At 47.0% G+C, this 19651-nt stretch overlaps 1 pseudogene; it reads right to left on the minus strand.

Annotated features, from left to right (window-relative positions):
• Positions 1 to 17687: 17687 nt before the first annotated feature.
• On the minus strand, positions 17688 to 17836 carry LOC138401329 (U6atac minor spliceosomal RNA; annotated as a pseudogene).
• Positions 17837 to 19651: the final 1815 nt, after the last annotated feature.

The following is a 19651-nucleotide window of genomic DNA, read 5'->3' on the forward strand; positions in this document are numbered from 1 at the left end:
AGGTAGGTGGATTGTTTGAGCTCAGGAATTGACACCAGCCTGAACAAGAGCAAGACCCCGTCTCTACTAAAAATAGAAAGAAATTAGCTGGACAACTAAACATATACAGAAAAAATTAGCCGGGCATGGTGGCGTATGCCTGTAGTCCCAGCTACTCAGGAGGCTGAGGCAGAAGGATTGCTTAAGCCCAGGAGTTTGAGGTTGCTGTGAGCTAGGCTGATGCCATAGCACTCTAGCCTGGGCAATAGAGTGAGACAAAAAAAAAAAAACAAAAAAAAAAAACCATAACAAATTAAACTACATGCTCTTAGAAACAGGGAGAAATGAGCACCGTGTATTGGTTTGTACCGGTAGATACACATCTCTCCCACCTCTTCCCACATACCTCATTTTGGCTTCTAATGATTCAAGATGTGCATTTCCAGATAATGTGGCCCCCATCACAAGCCACCTGCTTTGTCTAGTGTTATCATTCTAGCACTGAAGGACAAACTGCTAGGTTTCCTCCCTGAGCGAGGTGGCACCTTACTAAGAGATCTTTCCCGAGTAGCTGACATGCTGGCTTTAGTACTGTGCCATCCCACTACTCCACCATCCTTACATCAATAGTGGCTAACAATTACCAGGTCTCTACCACATGCTGAACAGTCCAACATCTTTTAACGCCCACCCCATCCCGAGGCAGGTCCTATTATCCACCTGCCTTCAATAGCCTCAATTGAATTAATTAAGTCACTCAGCAAAGTGGCAGTGCCAAGTCTCATGCCCAGGCAATCCAGGGCACGTGCCTGTAACTGCTGTGCCTTGAGAACACTAAACAGGAATTATACAAGTTAGGTACAGCGCATCACCCATCCCAGGGATGAGGGGAGCTGCAAGGCTGAGAGACATGATATACTGGCTAAGCGTTTACCTTCACAGGAGGTGGCTGCCTAACCTTGTGATGAGAGGTGAACTATGACCCTTTCCCAGAGGCTGGGGTCCAGCATGTGATTCAGGGGTGGGCAGCAGCGCTGGGGAGGCCCACCCGCAAGGTTCTCCCCCAAGGGCCTTACTCATTAGTGCAGGGTGCCTATGCCCCCACTGAACCAGGTCAGACGTGCTCAAATGCAATGTGGCAGACAGAGGGGTGGGTGGCACCCCCAATTAGACTCAGAAGAGGCTCAGGGACTCCCCCCAACCCAGCAATAATGCTGAGAACTGATGTCATTCATTTCCTCCAGGCTGGCACTAGCAGCAGAGCTATTTCACAGCACCTTGTAAACGTTAATTATATTAATTAGACCTCACAGTGCAGGAGGGGGGTGGTCAGTGGGCATGAAGCTGGAAGCTGAGGGAAAGGGGGCCACTTTGGCATCTATGCCAACCCCCCAGGGTGAAGTAAAAAAATTTACAAATTTACAAATTCCATCTCCACAGCCTGTGGAAGGGAAATCTGAACTCCTGAGTTCTCCCCTCAAACTGCTCTGCACAAGTCTTTCTTCACTGTTCCCACTGCCCAAGACTCCGTGAGAATAGCCGAGAGGGGGCAATTACCGTGCACCTCCCAGTGAAAAAGAACAAGCCCCTCTTACTATCCTTCATTTTGGGGATAAGTGAACTGTTCAGAGGAAGCACATCCTTTGCCCAGGATCACAGCTACGAAGCTACAGAGATTTAAGCCTAATCCAGGAGACAGATCTTAAAAGGCATCATAAAACAATGTGGTTAAGTCTCCTTACAACCGTTAGGCCCAGGGAAGGACACTTCACCCAGGGGAGCGAGGAGGGGGGAAGACGTGGGCGGCAGAGACAGCACATCCAAGGAAAGGGGGCGGACACAGGCTGTCCACCTGGCTGGTGGCAGTACACAAGGTCTCAGTTCAGTGCTTTTGTCTGATAAGGAACTTCCATTAAATTCCAGAAAAGATCAGACTTGCAGGAAAGCAGAAAAGAAAAAGCCCTCAATGTTTTTCTCAAACCCCAGTTTTATCATCTGTGATATAAGACAACTCACTGGGTAGTTGGTGCAGAGAATGCCAAAGCAGAAGACACAATCACAGGCCCTGGGGATCTCAGGGTCCCATGTGTCACCTCGCCCCTCCCCAGCTCTGCCTCACAAAGGCAAATCAAGAAGCATCCCTTCTACCCCTGCCCCGTAACTCAGAAGGTGTTTGGGGAACAGTGCAGGGCCTCTAGGTCATAACTGCAGGCACTGCTGTCATCATACAGTAAAAGTGGGCCTCGGCATATTAATCAGAGTTATCAAAAGAATTTGTCCAAGTAGGGAGACAGCAGGACAAGCACATAAAGTTGACTATGAACATGTTCCTTGAGGCGCTGTTATTAAAAGCAAAATACCAAAAAACACCCAAATGTTTGTCAGTGGACTGGAATAAAATTATCATTAACTTTTAGATAATTCATAGGGGAAAAAAATAAAAACCTAGAAACATACAGAAAGATCTGAAAATGTATGGCAATTTATAGAATCTAAATCTTTTCACATATAAATAAAATGCAAGCAACCAGCCCCTTCCCTTATGGCCACTTTGGGAAACCCTTGGAAGGGTGTGGCAACCCCAGGGGGGTCAAGGCTACTCAGAGAATGAGGGGTGGGGCAGCACAAGGAACAGGATTCTGGGAGCTGCCCACTTCCTGTGGCCACCCATCCCTTGCAAAAACATAGCCCAGGGTCCTCTCCCAAGGGGGCTAAGGAAAGAAAGGAGGCCACTATTCTGGAAACCACCCCCTGGGCCTCTGCCCCTCCCCCACAGTAGGCTGTACCCTTAGCTATGGCTAAGAATGCCTTAAATCTCAAGTCTAAATACCTACAGTGGGGATACTGGTTCAGCCTTGGGGATGGCCATCTTGACAGTTTCACCTAAATTGCCAAGTGCCTGTATCCTGACACATAAGATTCTACTGCTCAGAATCCACGCAGCCCAAAGCTCTCACCACGCCGCATGGGCAAGGATAGTCACTGGAGTCCTGTTTGTCAAAGCAAAAACTACAAACAAATGGCCAATGAGACTTGTTAACCCAATTACATTCAGCCACACTAGGGGCAAAGCGTGAGGTAGCCATTGTTAGATGAAGCCATGAGAAGTGGGGAAAAAAGAAACAAAATCCACATAATGCAATCCCATTTGTTAATGTTAGCACGTGCATTAAGCCATTTTCTTCCAGAGTTTTTTCTCTAACTGTATTAATTCATGTTGTACCCGTGTTACATTTACATCAGAAAACAGACTTAACTCCTCTGTCCAAGAAACATTTCTTTGAATTGGGCCATTCAGGTTTAATGAACCCAATTATTTGTATATGGTATGAGGTAGAGATCTAATATTTTCCCCACAGGAAAAGCCAGACACCTGTGACTAGTATGTCCCAACTCTACCTCTTATGTATGCAGGATGTTTGGGGGCTCACTTTCCCATTTGGCATTTATCCCTTGCCACTACTTCCAATCACTATAGCTTTATAAGTGCTCACACCTTCTAGAGCAAGCCTGCCAGCCTTAAGGAAAAGTTAAATTTTTTCCTTTAAGGTCTTTCTTAAGTATCCCTTTGTTTGTGTTCTCTCATTTCTAGTTCTCTCTTCTTGTCCCTAGATTTCTTTTCCAGGTAGCTTACCTCTGCAAAGATAAATTTAGGCAGCATTTCTAGGGGTTTCAACATGGATAGACTTTTAGGTTATTTCATATTATTTCTACCATAAGTCCTTGTGCATTATGTATAGGAAAAAAGGATAAAATTTTCACAATACAAAGAAAAACTAGGCATGCTATAATCACAAAAAAGGAAAAAGAGGGGGAAAAAAGTCAAAATAAAAGCCTAGAGATAAAGGAACTACATATACAACTGGGTAAAAAAAGAAGTCCACGATCTCACATAAAGCACTTTTTTAAAAATTGGCCACGATTACCTAGTCACTGTCCGGCAGAAAAGTTCAGCTCCTTCTCGGATATGGAGGTTTAATTCAGATCTTCCCACCTCCACACAGCCGTGAAGCAGGCCTGAAGACCAAGTACAGTCAGAGGCGCCAACTAGAGCATCTTAACCCAACACAGCTTGTGCATCGCCAGTTCTGTGGGTCCACCCAGGTGGAGGCAGAGGTCTTAGAAAGAAATTTCCAACAGTATTTCAATGCAGATTCCACTCCTTGCTACGTGAGCAGTTCCTCTAACTTTGCACTGTGCTTACAGCTCAACATAAAACTTCCTAGGACACTATAAGGACATAGATAAGATTTGTGACAAGGACATGAGGAAGCCTGAGTCTAAAGCTCAAGTCTGTTCCTCAAGTACCACTTTTTGTTAGGCTAAGACTTCCCTACCTGACACCTACCTCCCAGTGTCCTCATGAGGACTAAGGGGAAAGAGCACCCCTGGCATACAACAGGCACACAAGCCTTCACCACAGCCATCTTTGCCACAGAAGAGGGGCCTCTTCTGTGCCTCCCCCGTCCCAACTCCAGAGCCACTCCTGTCCATTCAGATATGGTTCTTGGTACAATTCAGGAACCAGGCAGGGCACTTAGGAGCCAAAGGCAGGCAAAGGCCAGATAGCCCCTGTCCTCAAGGAGCTGTCAGCAGGGTAAGGAGAGAGTGGTCAGGGAAAGGCAAGAAAGACCAAGCTGAGATAACAAGCTACATTCACCCCAAAAACCAGCACTGCTCTTACATTCGAAACCCTTTTGCTAGAGCTCAAGAGGACAAGGTTGTGCCCACACCTCTATGCATATTTGCATAGAATTTTCTAAATCCTGTTGCACGCTACCTCCCATGTAACCCAGAAAAATCCCTGCCAACAGCATCTGCCTGTTCAGGTGTCCAGCCTAGTTCACACTCTACTTTTCATTTCTCTTGAGTCCCTGATGAGACTCCCCACTCCTCCCACTCACCCTCAATGTCTCCTCTGGGTTCCAGTACTGCAGGACAGGATGCTCATGGGGGAACGATGCCCACTGTTGCTGCTTAAGACAAGTCACTGCACATAGCATGGAGCCGGGATGCTAGGGGGCCCAACACTGTGCTTGCTGGCTGCTGGGAACACCCACCAAGGTGGCATCATCCCTTCTCCAAGAGCTGGGATCCCAGCTCCGGCCCAAGCAACTGCTGCTGGACTCCAGAACAGTCTCAGAAGGTGGGGCTGCAGAGGGATGGAAAAGGAATCGTTAGACCCTCCTCTCCCAGGTCCCCTTCCTCAAGCTGTTCTGGAGACAACCACTCTTCTTTCTCCACTAAGAGGCTGAGGCTCTAGACAAGAACACAAGAGACTACAGATTGGCCATGTGGGATGGATGCAAAACCGAGACCTCCCCTGTACCCTTGCCCTACAGCCAGGCCTGTACCTCCCAGGGAAGGCACTGAAAGATTCCTCTGCTCTGGGGAATAAGACTCATTAGCAGCTAACTTCCTTCAGATTTTGGGAGCTCCAAAAACAAGTTCAAGTCACTGTCCGAGAGAAAAGTTCAGTTGTCAAGTCCCACAGAGAAGTTTTGGTCCTTCTCAAATATGGAGGTAATAGTTCAACAATTATATATTAAAAATGAAAACTATAAAATAAAAAATATTGGACGGAACACTAAACACTAGAATTAATATTCTTAGGCAGGGCCAGTAGCGGTGGCTCATGCCTGTAATCCTAGCACTCTGGGAGGCCGAGGCGGGCGGATTGTTTGAGCTCAGGAGTTCAAGACCAGCTTGAGCAAGAGCGAGACGCCGTCTCTACTAAAAATAGAAAGAAATTATATGGACAGCTAAAAATATATAGAAAAAATTAGCCGGGCATGGTGGCACACGCCTGTAGTCCCAGCCACTCGGGAGGCTGAGGCAGTAGAATCCTTTGAGCCCAGGAGTTTGAGGTTCCTATGAGCTAGGCTGACCCCAGGGCACTGTAGCCGAGTGCCCGGGGAACAGAGTGAGACTCTGTCTTAAAAAAAAAAAAAAAAAAAAGAAAAGAAAAAGACTTACAGAATGAGAGCAGAAAATCCGGAAGTGATGATCCAAGTTTATTCCCTCAAACTTAGAATACGAGCTCCCAACCATGTTTCACTGCCTACCGTCTGCTCTCCCCAACACACACCTGGTCAGCATCAACCTCTCACCTCTCCCCAGAAGGAAATTTATTGGTTAAGAACCTTTTTCCCACTGACTTATAGTCATCTCTCTCCCATCTATCAACTCTCATTTTCTGGGAAATACATTTCTAATTTCCTGCTCATGATTTTTCAGTGGCTACCACTCACTCTCCCTCAATTTTGAAAGCTTATAAGAGACTGTTTTATAGAAAACTTAAATTTGATCCCTGAGTGACAAAATTACAAAGCACAGAAAGAGAGACAGAGAGAGAGGAGAGGAGAGGAGACATTCACAGACACACATACAGACAAGGATTTAAACTGGAGCAGAGGTCATACCCATACTGTTCGTTTGAATTAATGAAAAAATCTGTGAATGAAGTGACAGGCAATTTGACCATGGCAAACTGGTAAAGAACAAGAAACAGAAGCCAACGTTGTTAATTACAAAGTTTCTCTTCTCACTGCTCCCCAAAACTGTCCCGTCCACAAGGAAGCCAGTCTCAATGGTGACTGCAGTGCCCTCTAAGGAGAACTTTACCAGTTGAACCAACTTTCCAGCCACACTGTACATGCCTTAGGTCATGTCCCTTCACTTAGGAAGTGCTCTCTTGGTCCTATTTACATTTTTCTCCATTTCTAGAAGAAATTGAGAAGGCCTAAAATAGCAAAACAATGATTACCTTGGGATGGTGAAATTACAGGCAACATCTAGTTCCTTCCTGGCCTCTGAAGACTGTAAGTTTGATTTTCATTCACATAAAAACAGTTGAAGGTCTTATTTTTGAAATATTTCAGTTCCCCACACAAAACAGGTCCTCTTCATCCTTATTCTCTGAAAAAAGTCTCAGGAATGCTAACTGGTGTTGTGTTTCTCCCTGGACGTAGATAATAACCACTTGCTAGTTTTAGTGTTTTCCATCAAACACTCAACATTTATGGAATCCTCAATGTGTGCCTTTAATCTACAAACCTTCAATATCCCCTAGAATTGGCCAACAATGCATCATTTATATCCAATAATGATGCATCCAAAAATGCTTCATTTACAGATGTAGCAAATGAGGCTGAGGACATGGGCCTATAAATGGAGAACAGGAACGTAAACCCAGACTTTACCCCAAAGCCCTGGCCCCTCTGGTCTACGTCCTCAGCTGCCTAGCCCCCAACAGATAATCTTTTTACAAGATTCAGGGTCCCCACCTAACTAATTTTGTGAATGAGCAAACTAAATTTTGCTAGGCTAAAAGGCCCCTGAATTCCACTTAACCCTAACAACTGAGCTAGATAAGTGTATATTTGTACCCACTTCAGATAGGAAAGAGTCAAGAAAGTAACAACAGCAGCCCTATGTGTGGCTCCCTCTGCATTTGCCAGGCTGCAAATCCAGCCAGGTGAACATCTGCACTGGGCTTTTTCCCTGCTGGAATGAATCCCTGTGTGGCACTGGTGGCAGATGGGTTCTGAAAAGATGAAAAGTGTTCTGAAAAATGCTCACCACCAGGATGCAGAAATGACTGGATCTCCCAGAGCCTCAGTTCCACCATCTGTAAAAGGGGGCCAGTGAGAACATCAGCCTCCCACAAGAGGGGAGACAAGGCTGCTCAGACTCTTTACGATGGAAGAGAGAGGTCTGCACGTGAAATAAGGAAGTCTGTACTTTTTCAGCCCTGCTTCTCCACGAAACTGGAAATAACCCTGAATTCATGATTTAAGAAAAAGAAAAAAAACCACACAATAGAAAAATGTACCTGGGCTGAGGTCCTACAGCTATCAAGGGCTAGGGGTGGGGGAACGAACACATCCGACAGTATGGGACCCATAAGAGTTTCATATTTAGGAAGGACTATCTCAGATGAAGGTGTCTGAGCCTGGAGGTGAGGCAGCCAGCATGGGAGCTTTGTCTAGGACAAAGGAATCCCAAGGTAAGTTTTCCCAGAAGGACAACTTGCCCAAACCCCCATTGGAAGCAGGTCTGTGGGGCTGCAATAATGAGGGGTGACAGGCGGCTCTGGGTCAGAAGCTCCATGTGGCTGGAGGAAGGGAAGGAAGCAGCCTCCCTAGTCCCACCTCCTGGCTCCTCCCTTAGCCCCCTGCAGCTCCCAGATACTCCCCTCCCCCTGGCCTTTGCAAGGGATGGGGGTTATGCCTATAGCTTTAAGGAACAGGATGAGGCTGGCCCCAGCCTTGGCCCCTTTGTCTGCCCCTCTCCACCTCAATGGGGAAAGGTAAAGGATCACACTTAGCTCTGCAATTATACCTTCACAGTAGGCCCCAAGCTTGGGGGTGGGGGGTTAAAAATGGCCCCAACCCATAAAACAAAACCATGGGTCCTTTCAAAGGGAACAAAGGCAGTCCTTCCTGACAATTCCCAAATCATGGACAATGATTTGAAAAAGCTTTCATAGCTGAGAAAGGAATAGAGTACCTTCGTGAAGGCAGGAAAAGGAGGGGCTAGAAGAGATGCCTCCCTTCATCCCCAGTTCTCAGTAATGACCATTCTAAAGTGAGGGGCTATTTGTTAATAAATACAACATGCATAATGTGCTGACCCTGTGTCAGGCTCAGCCCCTTGAGTCCTTCCCAAGCCCAGTGTTGCAGGGGCTCTTGCACCTGGACATCTGAGGAAGATAGAGGCTTGAAGAGGCTAAATCACGCATAAAACTGGTTTCATCCTTACAAAATCTGGGATTGGTAGGATTGTTCCTATTTCACAGATGTAATCAGTAAGACACAGGGAGGGCCATGAACTTGCTAAGACAGGATTTAAACACAGGCTGAAAACCTATGCTTCCCTAAGGAAAGCAGCCTGCTTAGCCCATGTGCTAACAACGGGAAACATGTATTGAGTGTTTCCTGTATACCAAACCTATAAAATGGGTAACATCATTTCAACTCTGGAAAAATATCAAGTCTGCATCTGGGGTTTCCAAGGGCCCGTCAACAAGAAACCACAACAGGCCTGGAGAGGCAAGAGGCAAGTCGGCGTCCTGAGTGCTCTGAGGGCCCCGCTAGGAACGTCTCCCAAAGACAACTGCCATCAGTCCACCAAAACCTACAACATCCAAAATTCAGGAGGCAGTTCAAAGTTCATACTCTGTCGTTAATTCACTTTAATTCAAACACCTCTCAACTTTGGGGGGAGAAGGGATCACAGGGGCCCACCTAACTTCTCTCCCAGCCCTGGGGAAGATAAAGGAGTTAGGCTGTACAGCTGAACTTTTGAAGGAAAAAAAAAAAAAAAAAGAAAGAAAAAAGGAGTTAGGCTGGAGGCACGGGCATAGGGCTGGACCCCGCACTCCTGCCACAGGTGAGACCCTCCAGCAGAAAGCTTGGGCCCAAGGGCAGCGCTGACTTGCTAAGTCTCCCCTGAAAGTGGGGGTTAACAACCGCCCTCCATATAACCACGAACACGGAAACCTGGCTTCTAGGAGGTGGCGCTAAAGGTTTTAAGGCCTCAGTTTGTGAGTAGGGAAAGTGGGGGCAGGCTCACTCCCGAAGGCCAAGAATGGAAAGTAAGCCCCCAGGGCAGGCAGCGTGGCCGAGGCAGGGAGGCGCCGCCCCTGGCCGGCTCCTTCCCGGCCAGGTGTGCTCAGGAAGGCATCCGCTCCCGAGGGCGTCCCGGCAGCCCCGCTGCGCCTGGCCCTCGGTCAGCTCGGAGGACCCCGGGAGCACGCCCTCTTGCTCACACCCCCGACACGCGCGTACACCGCGGGCCGCCTGCTCGCCCGCACCCACACCCACTAGCTCTTCCTAAACTCGGGGCGGAGTGGGAAGAGTCCCTCGCCTGAAGCTCCCAGGTCCAAGACATAAGGGACGGACGCCCACCCATCCATAACAGAACTCCCCTCTCTGCCTCCCTCGCCCTTCAGCCTCTCCCCAGTGGCCCAGGCCAGGTGAGGACACCCCTTCCCCATAAGCAAAACCCCTTGTTCCACTGCTCTCCGAAGGGACGCCTCCTCCCCTCGACTCTAGACCCCCCGGAGGTCGGGCATCCTCTCCCTGAGAGCTAACTTCTCTCCCCTTCGGGGTCTCGGAGTACAGCAGGAGTGAATGTCCCTTCCACTCATATCCCCATCCCGGTCAGACACACGCCCCCCGCTTCCTACCCACTTCCCACCTATCGTCCTGCACAGGGCCCGGGACCTCTCCTCGGGGCACACCAACCGTGCCTGGTCTCCAGCCCGGTGCGCGCCCCCTCCCCAGGAGGTCCCCGGGAGAGGGTCTCCCACTGCAGACCCGGGAGCCCTCCGCTGTCCCCTCCCCCACCAGACCTCGGAGCCGCCGGCCGACGAGCCTCCCGGGGCCGCGGGGCGCTCACCTGCCGAGAGGCGGGCTCGGGCGCGGCTCCGCGGTCGCGCCGCGGGTGGGGACCGGCTGGCGGGAGGCCGGCGGGCGGCCGCGCAGGGCGCTGGGCTCGCGAATCTCCGGCGCCGATCGCCGAGCTACGTTTACTTGGGGCACTTAACCCCCGCGCTGCCGGCCGGGCGCGGCCGCCTGCTCGCCTGCCAGCCAGGGGGCTGGTCCCGTCCGTCTGGGGGCGCTCGGAGCGTCCACGCGGGCTGCGGCAGCGGAGCCGGGGACGACTGCTGCGAGGCTGCGGCGCGGGGCTGACGGGGCAGCGGGAGTGGGTGGGGAGGGGGCGGTGCCCACTCCCTTGTAGCCCGGGCCCGGGCCTCGCCCCGCCCCCGCCCGCGGGCGCCCCCTCCGCAGCCACTCAGAGCCCGGCCCGAGTGCGGGTGGATCGGGAGGAGGGGACGAGGGAAATTTGAAATCGCTCCGGGAGCCTCCCCTCCGCCCCTCCTCCACGGACGCCGCCTCCTGTGCCCTGGGCCTGTTAAGTCTCTTACGGGGATAATGAGCCCCAAGGGGGGACTCCAGACATCCCCCCAAACTTGAGACTCCTTCTGGGGCCCCATTACCCCGCCCCCGCATCCCTATCGCAGACACATATACACACAGGTCTGCATGCGCGGGCTCAGAGAGGGAAAGGCCCCCACTGGAGTCACACAGCAGCCCAGTCTCCCCTGTGCCCCTCTACCCCCACTTCAGCCTCTATGCCACCTGGGCGCTGCGTGCCCCTGCCAGTCATCCTGCTGTGGACCCTGGGACTCGTCCTTCCTCCCTTCCTCCCACCCAGCCCGGCCTTTGTCAGCCATCTTGAGAGGAGGGGAGAGAAGGGGAGAGGAAAGAAGGCCAGCAGGTCTCTGGCTGCCTCCCTGCAGGCATCCACCCGCTGAGAGAGAAGCCCCACTCAACTAACAGGTCTGAGTTGTCTCTGCTCTGAAATGGGCCTTGAACTACTGGAAAACAGCACTTCCTAATATCTCTCTTAGCTGGTGTTTGTATTTACATATTTGCTTGTTTACCTGCTTGTGGTCCGTCTCCACACATTAGACTGAGAACAAGAGCACATAGATGCTCAATAAGTATGTGTTGAATGAATGAAAGAGCAAATGAATGATTGACATGACAGCCTACAAGGCCCTACCTGAGATGGCCCTACCTACCTTTCAAGGCGTTTCCTTCCCTCTTCCCTCTCTCTCTTCACTTCAACCTTCCCTCTTTGCTGTTCCTCAAATACACCAAGCATTTCCCTGTCTCGGGGCCTTTGCCCTCTCTGTTCCCTCCTCCTAGACATTTTTTGCCCAAATGTCTGCATGGCCGACTTCTCACCACTCGGTTCTCTCCTAAAAGGAGGCCTTCTGGGGAGGCTTTTCCTGACTGCCCCACCTGAACAGACGCCCTCTCCATCACTCCTATCCTATTTCATTCTGTTCTGAAATTGTTTTGCATATTTCTTGTTTTCTCGTTTACATCCCCCTACACACACACACACACACACACACACACTTTGTAAAGTCCACTCTGTGAGGGTAGAAGCCACATCTGTCTGTCTTGTTCCGAGTTGTATCTCCAGTGCCTATAGGGGAAGTGGGGGGTGCACCAAAAAGGAGCCCAATACAACTTTGTTGAATGAATGGGTGAGTCAGGTTTCCTGCCTCCTGGGCTCCAGCTCTCTGAGTTAAACAACAGTTTTCTCCCTGTATCTCTTACCAGGTAAGTGAATAAATGAGTAAATGGCTAATTCCTTGGGAGCTGCAAAAGTGCCTAAATTTACTGGATCTTGTTCTACCTAAGAGCTTGGGGAGAGGCTAAGGGTATCTAGACAGATATGGACTCAGTGCCCTGCCTGGCACTCAGGACAGCCTCATGTGAATGAATAGCAGGAACTCCTTGGTTGTCTGGCACAAACATCCAAAATTGCGTTCTAGTCTGTTGGTGCAAGAAAAAGGGGGTCTCTTGAAAGGACCTGTGGCTTGTCCTCACCATCTTGGGCATGTCTTTATGGGAACGAAGAAAACAATACATATGAATTGGCAGGTCTGTAGGAAGAGCCTCTGGGCTTCTGTGTCCCGAATCCTAAGCTAGGACCTGTCACCAGGCAAAGGATGCCTGTGTCACCACCAGGAATGCCTGGATGGCCTAGTACAGATGCCAAAAAGCTGGTTTTTCTGAGATATGGTGAGCTTTCCTGGGGACAACAGGCCACCTAAATCTAGGAAGAAAAAGTAGAATGTCTGAGTGAGCAGGTGGTCTTAGCCCTATCATTTGGGAAAGAGCATGAGTGCCTGGAGAACAGGTAGAAGAAAACTGGCCTGATGTTTCCCCTGGGCACAGACCTTTACCAATTCTCAAAGCGCCATCTCATCTGAGCCTCACAGCCACCCATGAGGATTTGGGGCAAGGAGAATTGGGGGCCTCATTTCAGAGGAAGGACTAAGAAGGAAGGGATTTATACAGACCGAGTCAGCTGTGCAGGCAGACCATGACTGAGCACCTGCTATATGGTAGATAGCTGGCAGCGTTTACTTAAAAATTTATTGTAACAGATCACAATCATTATAATCAAGATGGTAATCAATGTTCATTAAGGAGATAAAAAGTCCTTGATTAAAGGCAAAAAAAGCAGAAACACATAGATAAGAGAGCCACAGTGTCCTTGCTCTAAGGAAATGAACACTGAAGTATTTTGCAGTAAAGAGGCACAATGTCACCAATTTACCTTCAAACAGTTCAGAAAAATAATATGCATATACATGGAAGAGGGAGATTGTAAAGCAAATGCAACAAAATATAAACCAAATGGAAATCTGGTTAAAAAGACACTCGTGAATTCCTTGTACTAGTCTTACAACTCTTCTATAAATTAGAGATTATGTTAAATAAAAACTTACTCCTCAAAAAATTAACACGAAAAAGAAAAGCCACGTGTACATACATACATCCTAGACACCCTTATGCTAAGGAATCAATACATTGATGAACTGACACCGCCTGTGTTGTGGTTAAATATGACATTTGTGTTGAATTATTCTGTCATCTTTTCAGCTCTTTAGAGCAGCTATAGGTTTTTAATAGCATGTGTAAAGTGCTTAGCACAGTGCCTGATGCATAATAGTTCTTAATGTATGGTAGGTGTTTTTATCAGGACAAAACATTACCTCTCTATGCCTCAATTTCTTCATCTTTCAAATGGAGATAATTGTACCTACTTCATAGGGTTGCTGTGAGAGTTAATGTGAGCTAATACATGTAAGGCATTTCGAACAGTGCCCAGCACATGGAAGACACCATAAAAGTGTGTGTCAAAGAAAACATATATTGTTATTAATAATGACTATATGCTGCACCACTTTCCCAGCTGCCTGGGCTCTTGACAGGTGCAGAGATGAAGGCTCTTGTGGCCTCCTCAGCAGCAGACAACCCTGTCTGTCCCTTGGGAAAGCACATTTTACCTGTAGGTCTACAGCAATGTCTAGTAAAATAAGCCCCATTTTAGAGTCCTGAAAACTGAGGCTCAGCAAGGTGAGGTGGTTTGCCTGAGAGCCACAGCTGGTTGGTGGCAGAGCTGGGACTAGACCCCCAGCTCCTCAACCCCCTCCCCACTCCTTGTGACCCCCACTCTGCTACGCTAAGGAGTTTGGGCTCAGGCATCTCCCCTGTCTAATTGGAATAATAATAATAACAGTAATGCCTACCTCCCAGGATGACTGCGGAGATTGCAGATTCCTTGTATGTGAAAGAACCCCATTGTAAAAGTACTCAGCCTTAATTGCAGTGTCATTAGAGGACACCTTCATTTGCAAAGTGGATTCCTCACCTTTCATTTTCAACAGGAACACCCGGTCTTCTTTCCTTTCTCCTTTTTTAAATCCCAGAATGGGTCGTTGAAATATTTTCTTTAAATTTACCTAGCTAAACAAGTACACAGAGTCTGGCCAGGTAGCATTCATTAGTTATTATTAAATAAGCCAGTTTGTAATAGATGCTGAGAGCCTACTGTGTGCCAGGCACTAAGCTAAGCATTTTACATGTATTACACTTTGATTCTTACAGCAGCCTTGTGAAATAGGAAGGAGTATTACCTCCATTTTACACATGGGAAAACTGAGGCCCAAAGACCCAGAGTGATCTTCCAAAGTCATACTGCCAGGGAGTGTGCTGGAAGCTAAGATTAAATCCCAACCTTGGTCTTGACTACTTTGCTACTGTAAAAGTCTTAGCAAGAGCATGGTAAGTGCTGATTAAATTTTAGCTCAGAACTTACTGAGCAAAAAGATTTTTAAAAAGAAAAATTAAAAAACATTAGCTATTGTTAGAATTATTATTATCACTGAGTATGAGGTCCTTACATGCATTTTTTTTTTTATATAAGATAGGTACTATTAGCCTCATTTTGCAAATAAGAAAACTGAGGCCCAGAAAGGAACAGCAACTTAGCCGATATCACACAGCAAGTCATCTGTGGGCAGGAAGATGAATCCTAAGGTCTCTAACTTCTAACCATGCCCTTTGCTCACTATACAGACCCATTGACTTTTCTTTGCCTGGGGAGGTGAATCTGCCCCCATCTTCTAAGGCAGGGAAATTCTATCCTGGGGCTTTGCTGCCAGCATTTCCTTCTCCTCCACCCCGCCTCTAAAGGAGAGAGGAACCCTGGGGTGTGGATAGGGGTTGGGATTGGAGGGAGAGCACCCTTCCTCCTTATCCTGGTAGCCCATGCTCTCTATCCCCTGCAGAACCAGCATGGAAATTCCTTCCTTGTTTCTGTCATTGAAGAGGACCCTTGGAGAAGCAAAAGTGAATATTTATTGAATTGTCAAATTTACCAAAGTACATGCAAGGCATTGTGGTGAGGATGGGATTAAGCTGAGAACAAAAACACTCATTCCTTGTCCTGCCCTCCTGGAGCTTAAAATTGAGTAAGTGAAACAGACATGAATCAAATTTATCTCAAAAGTACTTGTGAGATTACAAATGTATTCAATGCAAAGAAGAGAAAGACAGGGTATTAGAAAAGGAAGATTAATTAGATCACGGGGCCTGAGAAAACTTCCCAGAAAGGGGGAAGGTGGGGTAGAGATCTGAAGGGAGGCAGGAGTTAAGCAGGCTAAGGGTGGGGGGAAATGTGTTCTGGGCAGTGGGAACAGCACTTGCTAATGTCCTGGGGCACAGGAGGAACTGCTGGGAGGCCCATGTGGCTGGAGCAGATAGCTGGAGGAAGGAGCCAGATCACACAGACCTTAAGCAGTCTTTGCAGAGTTTTCAGCAGGTAGGACAGTAACACGATCAGATCCGAGTTAGGTGTTCCGAGTTAGGTGTTCTGCACCGTGCATGGCACAGTGGTCCTTAATGGAAGACAGGAAAGCCCTCCCTTCATGCTGCAATAGTCTCTGTATCTATAGATAACATGTTATCCCCATTTCTCCAGACAGCAAATGAATAAATGCTTAAAATATTTATTATTGTTACCTATAATAATAATAATAGTTATTACTGTTGGGTTCCTTACTGTGGCCCTTCTAAGTAGAAGCTCCATCACAGATCAAAGTCTGTGATTTGTCTTTGTGGCTTTTGACATGGGGTCCGGAAGTGACCCATCCTGGGCCTTGAAACAGATGGCATCCCTGACTCCACCAGCCACCATCATCATAACACAGGGTATATTCTGCTCCTTGGAATATACCCCATGGCTCCTCCCAATTTGGTGATGTTCATGAAATAAACTAATTGGCTATAATTCATCCACACTTTAAGCTTCCTGAGGGGAGGAACCACGTCTATCCCACTTTAGGTGCTCAGTAAATGTTTATTCTCTTGAAGCCCTGATTCATCAATATCTCACCCCTGCTCTCAGACACACCAGAAAGTATCCCTGGACCTTTACTTGCTTTATTTTTGGAGGTTCAGGCTTGACTCCTGAGGAGGTAAGATGGTTAAAGGGAGAAGGTCAGCAGCCTGCATTCTGTTCTCATTCACGCATTAACTGGCTGAGGGACCCTGGGCAAATGTCTTCCCCTCTCTGGGCTCCTAACTCCTCCACTGTCAAATGGGACAGATGATATAGAATGGAATGAGTCTGCAAACCTGAGTGTCATTCTTGACTCCTCTCTCTATTTCCTGGATTCTACTTCTCAGATTTGCTCTGGGTCCAGCCTCTGCCTGGTCTACTGTTTTGAGATAAACATAGAAGGGATGGGTCCCTCTTGTCCAAACCTGCCCTTATCTCCTCTGGTCACTGCCCTCTCCCTCCAAGCTTCCTGAATATATACACAGATAACCCTGCCTGCCGGCCAGTAAATCATTACTGAGTTATGCTGACCAGCAGAGTAGGGGGGGAGGGTAGAGGGTGTCATGCCCAAGACCCCAAGGCTCCATCCTGGATGGTTCATCATCCAGGGCTGACAGAGGGTGACAACTCAGTCCCCTTAAGTTCTGCTTATCTTTCAGGCCTCCTCACACCAGGCTTCCCCTTGCCAGATGGGTTGCTCCCCACTCTCCTTCCTAACATTTATCTCCTTTGTGACGTCTTTGAGTAACTCTTCACATAGGGTGTGTGTCTACCATTAGACTGTGAGCAGCACGAGGGCAGAGCAGTAGTCTGCGTATTCACTGCTGTGTCCCCAGCACCTTGCACAGGGCCTGGCACATAACAGGTGCTCAATAAATATCCACTGTCTAAATGAATGAATGGACTCCTCCATCTTTCAGATGATGAAAACAGTCTTGAAGAGAAAGTTCTAGAGGTACCTCCCCCAAGGTTACACCTCAGGTTGTGCTCACAGCACCCAGCAGAGATATGCATTGCAGTCCTAAATCGGGGCAGGCCAGGCATTCACTTTATAATTGTTCTGCAGAGAAAAACAAAGCAGATTCTCAGGCAAAGTGATTCCTACCATGAATTTGAAATGAAGGGTGAGAGTCCCAAAAGGTGGAGGCATTATCACCTCCACCCTGGAAGTAGGAACTGCCAAAGGGCCCTTTAAAAAGCAAATTTTTAGAAAGGACAGCTTAGGTGCAAGGATCTTAAAAAGGCTTAAACTTTACCCCAGGAATTCTACTTCTAAAACTTATCTCAGCAAAAAAATCTTGGGATTTGGAGGGAAATTTCTGAACAGGCAAAAATTCATGTGGTGTTCACCGCATCCTATACAGAACTCAGAGAACTGGAACTATCCCATAAGTCCAACAATAGAGAAGTATCTACATTAATTTACCTGTGGAAGGATAAAAAAAATCCTCTCCCTCTGGCTTCCTTCCAACAAGCTCAGAGCCAATTTGAAAAGTACTGAATAATCTCTGCATCACTCCATATGTTGGCTCATTTTGTTTTCATTTATTTTTTTAATTTTTGGCATGTTGTACAGGCCCGGGAGCCTCTTCCATCCTTGTCAAGGGGAGTGCTAACCTTCTCTCCTTTTATACAACGCTCATTTTGTTTTCTGAACCATCTATGCTCCTTTACCAGCATGTATTTCTTAAAAACAAAGACATTCTCCCATAACCAAAGTATAATTATCAAATTCAGGATATTGAACATTGATACAATATTATGACCTAATCTATAGTCTATGTTCAAATTGTTGTTCTCAATAATGCCTTTTTTTAAAAAAAAAAAAAAACTATGGTTTAACGAAAGCACATAACATTTACCATTTTAACTATTTCTTTTTGATTATTATTGTTTTTATTTTTTAGAGATAGGGTCTCAATATATTGCCTAGGCCTTGAATTCCTGGGCTGAGGGATCCTCCTGCCTCAGCCTCCAGAGTAGCTGGGACTATAGGAACAGGCCACTGTGTCCAGCTCCCATTTTAACTATTTCTAAGTGTCACGTCTTTTATGGCAAATGTTTACCTCCATCCAGGATCACACATTGCATTTAATGATCTTGTCTTTTTTAGTTTTGTTCACTCTGGAACAATTTCCCAGCCTTCCTTTGTCAATGACTTTTATAACATAGATGTCAAAAGTCTAGACCAACTGTATTTTTACATTTTTCTTATGTGCTTTTATAATAAGGGAGCTAATGTTGAAGATTACCATGAGGATAACAATAATAAAAACATGAAAATGTCCACACTATTTTTTTTTCCCTAGTTTCTGGTATAAAGAAGACCTGGGGCTTGTCCTTGGGCAACATGGCATCCTTGCAGTGATGGAAAAGTTCTGTATTTTGACTATATTGATGTCAATATCCTGGTTTTGATACTGTGGAATCTGTACATGCAGGGAAACTGGGTAAAAGGCACAAGGGATCTCTCTGTATTATATTGTACAACTGTATGTGAATCTAGAATTATCTCAAAATTAAAAGTTTAATTTAAAAAATGCCCTTTGCCATTTCAGAGTGTGAAGGGTAAGACCTTTCTCCTAGGGAAAACCTGGCCCCTTGGTGAAATTCCCAGCAGGAATCCTCCCTGCCTGAGAAACTACTCCTTAATGAACTCCTTTCATTTGCAGGGGTGGGGGAGGAGGTAGGGGTGTGAGGACTGAGTAGCCCTCCACAGGGACATTTTAAAGTGAATGAAGGGAGTGGGGTCCCTTATTAAGTCAGAGGTGGGGGTGGGAGTTTCTCTAGAAGGGAGGCCTGGCCCAGGCCTGCATTTCCTGCTACAAAGTTATCGCATTAACAGTAATCACCGCTTCTTCCTTCCTCTGAAAGTGGATTGTGAAGGAGAACTTTGGAAAGACTTTTTTTTTTAATCTATTGCTTTATTAGTTGCAAAGTTCTTAATAAAAAAGAAAAATCATGGGGCAGCCATAGGGATTTGTTGTGGGCATTACTATATTCTTGCTCAGTAGAATATTACACAGCCTTTTGTGATGATGTTTAGGTAACATTTTATCATTGAAGCCACGAATAGCACTGTCTGGGATTGTGAGGTTTCTTTTAGAGGACCTGGGTGTCTTCTCTTTTGGGTTTTAGGGGATGTGGGTTAGAAGGAGAGCAGGAAAATGCATCAGGTACCTGTTAAGGCTAAAATGCTAATTTCTGGGTATTCTCAGAGAGACTGGTTATGGGTAATTATCTAGTCTGCCTTGCAAGTCTATCCATCCTTGTGATATTTTTAAAAATTTTTATTGACATAATTTTTGTACATATTTACCGGGTACATGTGATATTTTGTGACATGCACAGAATGTGTCATGATCAAGTCAGATTATTTACGATATCCATCGCCTAGAGTATTTCTCATTTCCATGTGTTGGGAATATGTCAAGTCCTCTCTTCTAGCTGTTTT

Source organism: Eulemur rufifrons, chromosome 20 (assembly GCF_041146395.1).
Source record: "Eulemur rufifrons isolate Redbay chromosome 20, OSU_ERuf_1, whole genome shotgun sequence".
Taxonomy (NCBI): Eukaryota; Metazoa; Chordata; class Mammalia; order Primates; family Lemuridae; genus Eulemur; species Eulemur rufifrons.